Genomic DNA, 13,294 nt, shown 5'->3' with positions numbered 1-13,294 from the left:
TCCGATAACCCATTAACAGCCCCGACCAATGGGGATTTTCCACGTGTAAAATCATCACTCGCTGGAGGAGACACGTGTCGGCTCGTTGTTGGGACAGATGTCATCCACTCATTGGACAAAAGGCGCCTATGATACGTCAACACGTGGCACGGCCCAACAGAGGCCCATTCCTGTGAAAAGGCTGGCCCGTTTGACTTGGTCAAAAGGTGACGGGGCCGGCCCATGGAAAGCCTGTTAACGGCCTGTTCGCATATAGCCCATTTACAGCCCGCTAACCCAAGGCCCGTTACGCCCTATCCGAATTAGGCCCAGTAGCGTCATCTGGGCCATCCAATATGATTCCAGCCCGTTTTCACTTCTGGCCCATGTATGGCCCATGATTTCTTTCAGCCCATATGAGGCCCTATGTAACTCTTGGCCTATTAACGGCCCGTGGTGAAACTGGTCCGCAATGAACAGTGTATCATTTTAGACCCATTAACGGCCCATGGTGAAACTGGCCCGTAATGAACAGTGTGTCACTTTATACCCATTAAGGGCCCGCTATTCAGTTGGGCCGTTTCCAGACCATGTTATCTTTCGGCCTTCTAAGAGCCAATTTATTCTTGGGCTCATTTCCAGCATTCGTTTACTTACGGCCCGTTACTGTCATTTTCTGCTTGTGGGCCAAATTCAGCCCGTGGTTACAGTCGGCCCGTTTGTGGTCCGTTAATACATTGGGCCGTTTTCATAGCGCCATCAAATACAGCCTATTAACGATGGCCCGTTATGGTCGGCCCATGAACGGACGATTCCAACTCTAGCCCGTTTACTACCATAATGCGGCCTGTTATTGGCCCATGTTTGGCCAATCGATCATACGGCCCGTATAAGGCCCATTGATGATACGGCCCGTAGAAGGCCCATTGTTTCTATGGCCCGTAGAAGGCCCAATGTTTCTACGGCCCATAGAAGGCCTACTGTTTCTACGGCCCGTAGAAGGCCCACTGTTTCTACGGCCCGTAGGAGGCCCAGTGTCACTACAGTAAATATTAGCCCATGGTTATTGTGGCCTAGTTTTAAAAAATAGGTTATTGCAGCCACTAGCAAACCGCGGAAAAATAAATGCACTGGCTACAAGCAAACAAATAAACAAGACAACAAGGAAATAAATAAGCAAGCAACTTATGCTAGGCTATCACGGCTATTACACATATTACATCCACTGGGCATCAAAGTTCACCACCAGTGCAAATATAGGGAACACAGCAGCATATAAACGCTGCAGCAAAACAAGTCCAGAACTGAAACCACTTCAGAAGAGTTCAAGAAACAATATCCTGGGTACCCATAATGCTGGCAAGATGCTTAGCAAGCTGATTAACTTTCTCTTGTTTGGCGCTTAAATCCTCCAATGCTTGCTATTGCACAAGAAAGTACGCATCTGAATTCTGCAGGGACTTCCTCAGTCCTTCGGCTTCTTGCCGCAGCACAGCTGACTGATGCCTTTCAGCTTGTAGCTGAGACTGAAGAAGCCGAAGTGATTCAGGCAGCGAGTTCGAAGAGCTTGTGCCAGCGGTACTGGCCAGTAACTCGAACACTACATCAACGCAGGACTGTGGGGTTTTCTCACTCTCTACAAGATCGTTTTTATCACCTTTCTTGGAGACCAACAGGGTTGTCTCACTATCTTGAACCTTATCTGCATTACTTTCTCTACCATTGCATAGTGGGGTGCTCTTCTCCAATATTCTGCTTGCATACTACAAGAGAAACAAGCAGACACATCACAGGTTTAGCTTGTAGTATCCAAACTCATTTTGGTAAACCGGTTCGGTAGTAAGGTGGACAGGATAACAACATGAAACAAACATATATCTATGTACTATGGTCACTGTATTGTCCATATCATTCTACTTTATGTTCCCTAATCAAGATAGAGACACAGTTCAACTCATATATTTTTAAGACACGGCAGCATATTAGATTTTGTAAGGCCTAAGGGGTGCATGCAAAAATCAAGACTGATGGTAGCAAACGAGTGGATGGATCCAAAACTAATGATAGCAGGTAGATTATAGCTTCAGTTTAAAAATATAGACAATGGATCATCTATTGTTTGTTGCCCACCCAACATGAACCACATAGAAGACCCCAGATGAACCAGATAGTAGACAGATACTATTCGTTGCTGGCTCGATATGAGACCCATGGGCAATTCAAAACTCAAGATTGAACGATACAGTAGCAGGTAATAATAACCGATGTATAACGTAAGCAAACACGAAAGACTGCGACCTCTCTTCCGGAACTGTGTAGTCCTCAGGTTCATCTGCTCAGTCGATGATGGTAATGCAGTTGGCGTGGCTGCCGGCAACGGGGAAGATGATCTGAGGCGGCGAAAGAAAGTATGCAGGGGGGATCTCTACTGCAGTGAACGCTTCTGTCGATGGTGCACCTCAGGTGGGGTGGATGACGGCACGGCAGGAGCAGGACATAACACACAGAGTTTTCTTTGACGCCAATCTGAAAATGAAGTAAATCTGTAAGGGCTCCTTAGAATTGGAGGATTCTATAAATGCAGGGACAGGAAAAACACAAGAATAGGATAGGAATGCACGTGCAAAACAGAGCATTTGGAAACATAGGATTTCAGTCAACCTGGGTGTTTGGCTCACATGAATTGGAAGAACAGAGGAATGGAGAAACAAAGTGATGCGACGAATGTACAACCTCTTTGGCATAGCCTTGTGGACCTCAACATCATTGGGTTGGACGTGGAGGATGGTGATGATGCTGGTGTGACTGTCGTAGGCGGGGAAGAAGATCCGAGGCCTCTAGAAACGACGCCGAGGGTACTGCTCCGCTGTGATGGACGATTCCGTCGTTGGAGCAGCTCCGCTAAGGTGTACGGCGACGAGGCTGAAGCATGACAAGACAGACAACTTTAATCTGAAGTGGGACCCTAATATCATCTGCAATAGATGATGTAAAATACATCACCAAAAAGTGCTAGATGTAAAACGCATCAGCCTCGCCATGGCCGCTCCGACAGATGCTGTAAGTACTGTTCACTCTGAACTTAACTGAAGAAAATGAACTTCACAGTCGAAACTGAATTTTACTGTCGAAACTGATTGAACTAGTAACAGAGCATTGCACTAGATGTTTAGGGCCTTCGAGCACCAGTAGCAGAGAAGCAGTGATCTAAATCAGCAGACGCTCGAGTAGGGAACGCACTAGCAGAGAGCAAGTCGTGCAGTAGCACCGCGAGTGAGTGCTAAAGCAGCAACTCCTGTAGCTGCCGGAGGTCGTGCAGCAGCAGCAGCGCAAGCAAGAGCAAGAGCGGAGCAGCAGCACGAACGAAAGCATGAGCAGTGCAGCAGCGCGACCGACAGCAAGAACAGAGACGCAGCACGAGCGAGAGCCGGAGCAGCTGCAATTAGTGCCGTTGTGGAAGTCGCCGCCGAGGAAGCAACGACATGGGGGAGAGACGTCGTGGATGATGTGGCCGGCGACGGCGCCGTCGATGGAGATGCCATGTCTGCTCGGTATCGAGCACCGGCAACCCCGTGAGATCGAATAAAAGATAAAATGCAGCGGTGAGTGTAGAACCTCCTTGGTGGCGCCGAGTTGGCCTCGGCTTCATCAGAGGAATTGGTGAGGGTGTCGCGGTTCCGGTGGGGCAGGTCAAGACGGCGCTGTGGGGATTGAGGTGGCACGATAGATGAGGCGAACGTCAGGGCAGCTCCTTAGAGGTGGAGGACGGGGCGGCTGATCCGGCGGGACGATGAGATCAACAACGGATCCTCATACGGTGCGGTGGATGAGGGACGGTGAGCTGTTGCGGTGGACGACATAGTCGGGGAAGAGTCTCTGGCTGGGCGGCGGTCGGGAGGCCGACGGAGGAGCGTGGGGTTTCGCGGGTTTTTGCAGCCTCGGTGTACAAATGGGGGGGCGAAGGGGGAGGGGGAGCCAAGCTTAGGGACGCGCTTGTCCGAAATGTAGGGTAAGTTACCAGCGTACCCCCACCGATTTTGACACCGCGACGTGGATCTTCAATTCCAGCTGAGGGGTAGAAGGGGGATTTCGCGTGTTTGGGCTGTGGGAGCGATTTCGGATGAGGAGGGAGTTCTCGCGCGCATCCAACTTTCGGGATAATAAGGCGCGACGCGGGTTGAAGAAGCGGGAGTTTCAAAGCAGGTGAGACAAAAGATACTCGAACTTGAAAATTTCGGGATAACAAGGTGTGAATTCCTTGTTCGGCAGAACAAACTTAACGTGTAAAAAAATCATACAAGACACAAGAGAGTCATGTCCCCTTTTACTATATTGCTATAGATGCCATTGAAAAAACTACAAGAAAAATGTAAAAAAAATCGGGACAACAAGATTACCCTGCACAGTACCAAATCGATTTGCACTTCCCTCAACAACAACAAAAAACAAATCAATTCCCACCAAAGAAAGAGTAATGTCCCTTTTTATATGATTACAGATGCCATCATCTCGAATTTCAAATTTTGAATCCACGTTATGTTGAATTTGAATATATCATTAGGTGACCTTGCGGTTTATAATTGATGTAATCGTACATTTTGATCTTCCATCATATATGAACATTTTACTCCGCCATGTGAACATATATATTGTCGTCTACCATATGGACTAAATTTGAATCAATTTTCCTTATTTGAATACGATTGTTGTCAAGTTATACAATAATTTGAATATTATCTTGATAACAAAAAGACATGCATATAGCAGTAATCATATTTCACTATGAACTACATGTACCATACGCTCTCCAATTCAAATATCTGTATCCATTTTATGTTGAATTCAAATCATAGTACAGTATTGGTCTAGGTAGCGAGATGTTCGGGATAATCTAAACCCTGTTTTCATACGTATATTTTTTGGCTGAATTGGGACAAGTTTTGGTATAAGCCTCTTGCAAAACCGGAGATTCTCTCAACAAGCCTCGTGGTTCCGAGAGGGGACGTGTCACTTTGTGTGCGAAACGTTATACGCTGCCTCCCCCTTGATTTTATTTACAGAGGCAACATAGAACTATATGAGTGCCCTGTTAAATTTTGGAATTATTTCGGGTTCATTTGGCCTTTTTATACATTAGTTGAGTTTCTGGACTTTTAATGTGCATAATCTAAATATGAATTGCATGCACATGCTCCGGTGCACCAAAGTGGGTTGAAAAATCACATGTGTGTCCTTGGTTGAATTTCTAGGTCCCATGGAAGAAATGAGAATGAAATTCAAACATCTGGGCGTCATGACTCTGCCGAGAACATCGAGAAACTTAGATTTTAAATTCATGTAAATCCAAAACTCGGCTGGAAATCATGAAACTTGGCATGGTGTCATGTCATGGCACTAACATGTTGTGGTAAAAAATTGGGCCGATTTGGAAGCTCGTGGTTCTAATAGGGAACGTGTCACCTTTGGTCATTTAATGTGCATAAGTCAAATTTGAAATACAAGCACATGCTCTCGTGCACCAAAGTTGGTTGAAAAATCACATTTGTGTCCTCGGGTGAATTTCTAGGTCCCATGCAAGAAATGAGAATAAAATTAAAACATCTGGGCATCGTGGCTCGGCCGGGAACATTGAGAAACTTGGTTTTAAAATTCTTGTAAATCCAAAACATGTTTGAAAATCATGAAACTTGACATGGATGTCATGTCATGGTACTACCATGTTGTGGTAAAAAAATGGCCGAATAGGAACAGATTTTGGTATAAGCTTCTTGCAAACCGAAGCTTCTCTCAAGAAGGCTCGTGGTTCTGAGAGGGAACGTGTCACCTTTGAATGCGAAACGATATACGTTGTCCCCCTTGAGTTTATTTACAAAGGCAACATAGAACTACATGAGTGCCCTGTTAAATTTTGGAATTATTTCGGCTTCGTTTGGCCTTATTTACACATTAATTGATTTTTTGGTCATTTAATGTGCATAATTCAAATTTGAACTGCAAGCACGTGCTCCCGTGCACCAAAGTTGGTTGAAAAATCACATTTGTGTCCTCGGATGAATTTCTACTCCCATGCAAAAAATGAGAATAAGATTCAAACATCTGGGCATCGTGGCTCAGTCGAGAACATTGAGAAACTTGGTTTTAAAATTCTTGTAAATCCAAAACACGTTTGAAAATCATGAAACTTGGCATGGATGTCATGTCATGGTACTACCATGTTGTGGTAAAAAAAATGGCCGAATAGGAACAGATTTTGGTATAAGCTTCTTGCAAACCGAAGCTTCTCTCAAGAAGGCTTGTGGTTCTGAGAGGGAACGTGTCACCTTTGAGTGCGAAACGATATACGTTGTCCCCCTTGAGTTTATTTACAAAGGCAACATAGAACTACATGAGTGCCCTGTTAAATTTTGGAATTATTCCGGCTTCGTTTGGCCTTATTTACACATCAATTGAGTTTTTGGTCATTTAATGTGCATAATTCAAATTTGAACTACAAGCACGTGCTCCCGTGCACCAAAGTTGGTTGAAAAATCACATTTATGTCCTCGGGTGAATTTCTACTCCCATGCAAAAAATGAGAATAAGATTCAAACATCTGGGCATCGTGGCTCGGTCGAGAACATTGAGAAACTTGGTTTTAACATCATGAAACTTGGCATGGTGTCATGTCATGGTAGTACCATGGCGTGGTAAAAAAATTTGGCCGAATAGGAACAAATTTTGGTATAAGCTTCTTGCAAATCGGAGCTTCTCTCAAGAAGGCTCATGGTTCTGGGAGGGAACGTTTCACCTTTGTGTGCATAATTCAAATTTGAAATACAAGCACATGTTCCAGTGCACCAAAGTTGGTTGAAAAATCACATGTGTGTCCTCGGGTAAATTTCTAGGTCCCATGCAAGAAATGGGAATGAAATTCAAAATTCTGGACGTCGTGGCTGGGTTGGAAACATTGAGAAACTTAGTTTTTTAATTCCTGTAAATCCAAAACACGCATGAAAATAATGAAACTTGGCTTGGTGCCATGACATGGCACCAACATGCTGTGGTAAATTTGCAGTCCGATTTGCGAAGGCGCACACATTAACAAGCAACAAAGTCATTTTGGAACAAGTGTTGTCACGTTACAATCGGAAACACAAGTATTATTGAAACCATGGGCGTTCTACTTACTAGTACCATTTACGTGCCGCCACGCGTCCCCATTTTTTATTAGCTAGGAGGCGCCGTGCAGGGTAGCTATTTGAGTACGAGAGGCGTGCGATTAGACCCCTGCGCGTGCTTATCGGGAGGAGAGCCCTTTGACCTCCATCTGCCGTCCACCACTCTCCCAAGGTCTCCATTAATGGCGCCCGAGCCTCTGTTTAATGGTGTGGCTATGTCTCACTCGACTGAGATTTAAGAGAGAAAAAAGAAAATCTGAAAGCATGGATCTTGATGTAAGATCCGACGGACCTATATAGCATCTACTGCGACTTATAGCAAGACTCATGAATATATAAGGATGATTTTTTTTGATCAAAGAAGGGCTTGCCCCTTCCGATTTTCATTATTGAAAACCACCACAATTCACAAGAAGTTCAGCACAACTCCAGCCTAACACGAAGGACTAAAAGCTACTCCCTCCGTCCCATAATATAAGACGCTTTTTGACACTAGTATAGTGTAAAAAACGTCTTACATTATGAGACGGAGGGAGTACCAGATTGAAATCACAACATCCCAAGAGGCTAACAAAGGCCAAACGTCCACGCTAGAACCCAACATTTCACAACCGACGACACAATCCACATCCTAAACCGATTATTACATCAAAAGAAACCAGGAAACTGAAGGAAGCCCAGCAGCAACTAGAAGAACAGCAATGTCAGGGTCGCCACAACAAGAGTTTTCTTCATTCCAGCCTCGCAACATTGATCTTCCATAGAAAGATTAGGACGATTAATTGTCTTACATAATTAGAAAGATAATTAAAAAAGCCACATGCGGCTTGCCCGAAATACACAAGGGCAAAAGAAGAAGGAAGACAAGGATCTGGCTCGCTGATCTTTACTTTCTTGATGCGTTGCTGCAGGCCGCGGGAACTAGTCTCCGCGGCGAGCGGCGATGAGCTCTTTCGTGTCCTCAAGACGCTGCTTGAGAACATCCACGGATTCCTCCACCAGCCTTTGGCGCTCGTTGCGGAGCATGTCATTCTCGTCCATAAGTTTCTTGACAATGACGCCGGTCCTCTTCAACAAGGCACTGGTCTCCTCCTGTTGGTCTGCACTTCGGACGATCTTCTCCCTCAGCTGGTCGCGCTCAGCCCGGAGCCTCTCATTACCCTCCCTTAGTTGCCGGATGACACCGGTAGCCTGTTCAAATGAGGCTTTCACGTCATCCTGCAACCTCGCCAAGCCGGAGATCTGATCCATCTGGCTATGGACGATCGCATGCATGCGCCTGTAAAAGTCGTCGCCTGCCCGCGAGAAATTTTCCTAGGCCGCTGTGGCGTGGCGGGGCATCTCTGCTGCATTCGTGGCGCGGCGGGACATCTCTGCTGCTTCCGCGGCGCGGCCGGACCAGTCTGCTACATCGACGGCGCGGTGGGACCTCCGTGCTGCTTCAGCGGTGCGGCGAGACCTCTGTGCTGCTACTTCCGCGTGGCGGGACATGTCAGCTGCTCTCGCAGTGAGGTGGGACATCTCTCGTGCTTCCGCTTCCATGCTCGCCTCTCCCTGGTGGCAATCTCTCGACCCAGAACTCACGCTGGCCATGGCAGACGCAAGGGAAGGATGCTGAATGACTTGTTTGTTTTTGTGGATGAGGAGTTGAGGAGGAATGTGCAGTCATATTGGCATACTAGTACTTATAACCGAGTACTAATACGCTCCTAAGTGGGAAACCGTTCAGGTTGTGATCGGTGTGAACAGGTTTGGAATTCAATATAGCGTGGTACTAATACGCTCCTAAGTGGGAAACCGTTTAGGTTGTGATCGGTGTGAACAGGTCTGCTATATAGCGTGGAGTAATTTGGAATGTGACGAGACGCAAGCTCAAAATTTATAAATACCCGCGTGGCGAGCTCTAGGCTAGTCCTTTTTTCAGACGCATTAAACCTATCTCTCGAGACTTCTCGCACGCACCATCGTGCCATCCACAAAAATTTGTACTCTGAGTTTAGTAGTACGTTATACAGGAAGAGAAGAGGTGCACGCATGCACTCGTCCTCTCACACACGCGTCTGTTTTTTCTCGAAAAGGAGGATGATGACCCCCGGCCTCTGCATCTGGGAGTCACACACGCATCTGTAGCTATTAATTGTAGTGTTCTCAACCATCCGATTGGCTCTATCATGGATGTACCTATATACTAAAACATGTCTAGATACATCTATATTTTGACAAATGGAAGGTACGTATTGTGGAAACGGAGGGAGTGCTTGTCATCAAAATGGATAAAAAAGCACGTATCTAGAACTAAAATACGTCTACATACATCTCCTTTTATCCATTTTGATGACAAGTACTCCCTCTGTCCGAAAATACTTGTCATCAAAAAGAATAAAAAGGGATGTATCTAGATGTATTTTAGTTCTAGATTCATCCCTTTTCATCCATTTTGATGACAAGTATTTTTGGACGGAGGGAGTAGTACTTCTTACCCAAAGGAACTTTATATCCAGCAGACACAAAATATCTGTTCAACTGTTGGAAATTATTGATCTGATGTCGAAGTAATTGCTGCATCACCACCAAAACCCACCATTTCTTAAGCTAAAGTAGACCAAGGTAATCCCTATATTAGCATATTACTAAGACTAGCAAAAGGGCCCGTGCGTTGCAACGGGAGAAAAAAATTCATAATTTCAAATGGTCATGATCACATTTCGTTGCATCACCGAGATACAATATCTCTCTCAATTTCTCGAAATCATGAACATTTTGAAATTATGAACAATTTGTTAAACTCATGCACATATTTGAAATCGCAAACAACATACTATTACAAATTTCTGAACATTTTCTACAATCAAGAACATTTTTTCAATTTATGAATATTTTTTGCTATTTACAAACATTTTTTAGAAATTGTGAACATTTTTAAGCAATTTTCCTGAACTGGCAAACATTCTATAATCGATGAAAATATTTAGAAATTGGGTGGAATAGTTATTGAATTTGACGAACTTTTTTTGATTTAGCGAACATTTTTGGAAATGCCCGTGCCTTGCAACGGAAAAAAACTATCAAGTTATACATGTGTGGTAGATATAAAAAAGTATGAATCAAATTCACAAAGTATATACAAATCATGTCATGATGCGATAAGACACTTTTAAAATGTAATTTCAAAAAAGAACAATATGATGCTCATCAAGACTTGATTTTTTAAGGCGTCACAACAAAATATTTTGTGGCTGAGCAAACTGCATTGACGGACCCTGCCTGAGCTATACTGATAAATAAAGTGTCTCGTCTGGACTTAGCGTAGCGGTGTTTACCATAACCACTATTGTGATATGAAAATAAGCATAACTGTGTATGGAAGCAAAATAGACATTTAGTCATTTTAATATAGCTTACAAAAACAAACCCTTAGAAAGTTATGTCAATTTTGTTGGGTTCAGCGTTGTACAAAACACGGAAACCCTTTTTTACCCAACGCGAAGGACTAAATAAAATCATAAAACGAGCTATATAGATCTCCTAATAAAACCTTTATGGAACCTACAATTAGTTTTGTTCATTATTTACGGATGTGTTTTAATTTTTGTGAACATTTTCTAAAAGCTGATGGACATGATTTTTAAATTCCTGAATATGCTTTGAATATTGGCTCATTTAAAAAAATCATGAACATTTTTTATTTCATGAAATCATTAGAAATCGTGATTTGTTTATAATTTGTGAGCAATTTTTTAAGTCATGAACATTTTTTGATTTTTAGAATATTTTTTAAATTCACAAACAGTTTACCATTTTCCTACTTTTTTTCAGAACTCGCAATTGTTTGATATTTTGGAAATCCGAAATTAATTTTGAGATAAAAAACCAAAACAGAAATAAAAAAGTAAAAAGAAATAAAAAATAGGGGGCGCCATCAATCCGAAATTTATTTTTAGGGAAAAAACAAAATAGAAATAAAAAAAGATATAGAAAACAGGGGGCGCCACGACCCGCACATGGGCTGGCCCATTACTGCGCTTGGTAAAAAGAAAGAGAAAAAGCGTGAGAACCAGGGATCGAACCCTGGTCTCCTGTGTGGAGCATCGTTGCCTCAGCCATCGCGCTGCTCATGCATTGGTGCTATTATATCGTATCCACCTTTAATAACAGAACCCTGGAGCGATATTAGAAATTAAAAACGAATCGTTTTTGCCACTTACGGGTGGCATTGGTGGGTAATTATTGCCAACTTCAAGGGCATTTTTAATGACGGACGACCAGAAGCGATGCGTGCTTTATTAGTAGGGAAAGATAAACAGAAGGCACTGTCGAAACATTTAGGACGTGAGCTTGTCAATCTGAATGTGGAGGGACACAAGCTTAGCCCCGGCCAGCAGCTTGGGCGGAACTGTCAAGAAGGTCATCTCCTACACGTCGATGTCGCCGGGATCCTTGCTGCTTGTCACCTCCATTTCCACCTCGACGGCGTCGGTTGTGCCTTTGGGCTCCCCCGGCGGGCCGTTCGCCCACAGCTTGGCCCAGTAGTGCGGCAGTGGGGACGCCCTTGCTCTGATGCAGACGACCAACACGGTGATAGGCGCGCCGATGTCGAGCATGCCGCCGACCAAGAAAAACATGCGGCGGTCCTCCTCCGCGAACAGCAAGATCCGTGGCTCCGACAGTGGCACTTGCAGCTGGAGCACCTTGCCGTACTGGATCCTGTGCATGGACATGGGATGCGCGTTGCTGATGTGGTGGTAGAGCGCCGGTGGCGGGCCTTCGTAGCCGCAGACGGGCACGGGGCATTTGTAGGGCGCGAGCGGACACACGCTCTTGTGATCGGCGAGCTTGTGGTAAGTGACATAGAGCCCACAGTCTTCGTGCGGGCACTCCACCCTCAGCAACGAAACGACGGCGTCCACCGCCGTGTTCCGCACGTCGAAGCCACCGCCACGCTCGCACTTCTGGCACTGCCGCTGGTTCTCGGGGCGCTTGACGCAACAGTCCGCGCAGGCCAGGTGCCCTCCCTTGCACTGCAGAAATCAATCGAACAACACATCAATCAAGAAACTTGCACCTTGCTCAATCAGCCGAATGGACGAGGTGTATTCGAACCTCATACACTGGAGGCGTCAAGGGGCAGTGGAGCACGGTGAGGTCCATCGGGACCTTAGTGAGCTCCCTCGTCGGTTCATGTTTCGTCTGCATGATCTCGCCCTCCTCGTGCACAACCATCTCTCGCTTGGGCCGAGGCATTACAAAGCTTTACCGTCACATATTTTACACTCTGCGCATAACTGTCCTCCCGCATACCAAGGAAGGCAGTAGTTTGAGTTTTCTGGACAAATTTGCCCCTGTGCATGAGTAAGCTGCATAAATATCGACAGTAAATGCGCATGCAATGGTTGGCTGGTCCTCCTTCCTTTTCGCTTGAGTTGGCTTCCCCAGGAGGTCAAGCCGCATCCGGTGTTGCACGCGTTTTCCTGTAGCCATTTTCTGGTTTGGAAACTGGCGTGATTAATGGGGGCAGAACTAATCGAGCGGGGGCACAGATGGAAACCAACGCGGACGCGCAGACTAATCTGAGAAAAACAAGAAAAAGTTATACGCAAAGTAAAAGAAATCGGAGGGAGTACTACTTCAAGGTGCATTAAATCAACACATGCAAGTATCAAAAGGAGAGTCACGGCATGCATGCATGCGTTGTAATTCATGCATCGGTAACCCTAAATTATTGAAATATATCGAGTGCAGTGCTTTGATGTGTCGGGTCAACTCGTACATCAACGAGAAGTTTGATTATCCTCTCCCTCGTGGACTTAACTGCACCTACCTTTGGCTGTATGACAGGTTGGCCACACACTTGTTGGGCCCACCTGTCATACACGCAAAGACAGGAGCGTCCCTCCCTCGCCCATGAGCGTGGTGGCTGGCAAGACTAGGAGAAGCTTTCGCTACACGCTCTCCCTCCCGCATGTGGTGGACATGCAGCAGTTCAATCGGTGTCAGATGGCCAGAAGCATACTGTAGTACTCCTCCAGTGTAGTAGTACACCATCATTGTTCGACTTCCCGAAGAGGCGAAGAGCCAAGCGCAGCCCGGACGCTCGTGTGGCAATTTCATGTGTAGAGTAGTCTAGATAGCGTGTACCGTGCCTGTAAGCTTAAAATCGT

This window comes from Triticum aestivum, chromosome 4B, assembly GCF_018294505.1.
Source record: "Triticum aestivum cultivar Chinese Spring chromosome 4B, IWGSC CS RefSeq v2.1, whole genome shotgun sequence".
Classification (NCBI taxonomy): Eukaryota; Viridiplantae; Streptophyta; class Magnoliopsida; order Poales; family Poaceae; genus Triticum; species Triticum aestivum.
This window is presented reverse-complemented; position numbering follows the sequence as displayed.